Here is a 1604-nt window from a genome sequence, read left to right as displayed (position 1 = left end):
CGGCCGCCGAGCCACCTCAAGGTGGCTCGGCTTTGGCCGAGCCACCCTGAGGTGGCTCGGCTCAGGCCGAGCCCCCCCTTGGTGTTGGGTTCCGTCGTGTTTTCGTCTTTCGGTTCTGTCCGTGATTTGGTTGATTCAGACTCTGATTCGTTGATCTGATTTGGCAGTAAGTCGGATTCCTGATTTGGCAGTAAATCCACTTCTGAGTTCGAGTCTGAAACCGATCTTGATTCGGTCGTGATTCATCCGAGTCCGCTCTTGTTTGGATGACTCGTTGACTCCCCGAACCGTTGGCTTGATTCCGCACGCGAATGGATGCATTCTGTTGCTCGCGTGCGATTCGTTGACCTCGTCGCCTCGTCACTCGATGGTTTGTCGAATCATCGCGTCGAGCTATGCCAAGAGACTTATAAGCAATTTTATATGCCTACACAGGGCCCTCAACCTCCCTCCCGGCCCAAAAGGCTGGCCTATTGTGGGCAACCTTTTCTAAGTTGTGCTATTTGGCAAAACCTTCATCCACTACATCTGTGACCTCCACGCCCTCTACGGTCCAATATTCACCCATCGCATGGGCTCCCGCACTCTCATCTTCATCACCAACATCGAGTTGGCCCATGAGGCCCTCATCACCAAGGGACAAGAGTTCGCTAGCAGGCCCCGCGAAAACTCCACCCGAACCATTTTCAGCTATGATAAGTTTACTGTCAACTCTGCTGTTTATGGGCCAGAGTGGCAATCACTGCAATGCAACATGGTTTCGGGCATGTTGAGCTCTGCTAGGCTCAAGGAGTTTAGGCCTGCTAGGGAGACTAGTATGGACTGGTTCATTGATTGGATTCGGGCCGAGGCAGAGTCCAGTGAGGGTGCGGTTTGGGTGCTCAAGAATGCTCGGTTTGCCATCTTCTGTATACTTATTACCATGTGATTTGGCATTCATCTTGATGAAGATAGTATAGACAAGATTGATCAGGTTAATTACCATGCACTTATCCTACTAACATGCACGCACGCACGCACCCACCTTATAATATCTAAATCAGTGATCATAATCAACTATGAAGCAATTGCCCTCAGAAATTACTTCTGAAAAAATTTGAGAGACACCCGAACCTGAGTTTTTCAGTTGATAATGAAGATAATTTGAAGTGCATATTGGAGCACAATTGAAATACTGGTTGTACGCAGATTCACATGTAAGTTGTTGCTAATATAGAGGGTTCTGCTTCTGAAAAATCAGAAAGTTCCTACTGAAATATAAGTAATTAATAAACTATTTTTAAAATTATGCATTGTGTGATGTAAGCTTTATGATTTCAGCGAAATGTTCTCGATGCACAGCTGAGGGTCACAATCGATCAACTTGCAATGAATTGGTGATTAAGGTGAACTGCTTCTTATATCAATACTTTTGTTAGAGAAATATAGGTCGTCCAGAATTTTATAGTATATTGTGGAAGACTTTTGTAATCAGTGAAGCTGTAAGACTAATCATATTATGTATTCAAGCAATATCAGTTGTAAAAATGTAAGAATTTTTTTTAATATACTTGTTTAGCTGAGGTATACTGTTTTTACTTCCTGTTAAATATCTTGGTACTATA

The 1604-nt window shown here is 44.1% G+C and overlaps 1 pseudogene; it reads left to right on the top strand.

Moving 5' to 3' along the window:
* On the top strand, positions 368-1380 carry LOC109846030 (annotated as a pseudogene).

This window comes from Asparagus officinalis, chromosome 6, assembly GCF_001876935.1.
Source record: "Asparagus officinalis chromosome 6, Aspof.V1, whole genome shotgun sequence".
Classification (NCBI taxonomy): Eukaryota; Viridiplantae; Streptophyta; class Magnoliopsida; order Asparagales; family Asparagaceae; genus Asparagus; species Asparagus officinalis.
This window is presented reverse-complemented; position numbering and strand designations above follow the sequence as displayed.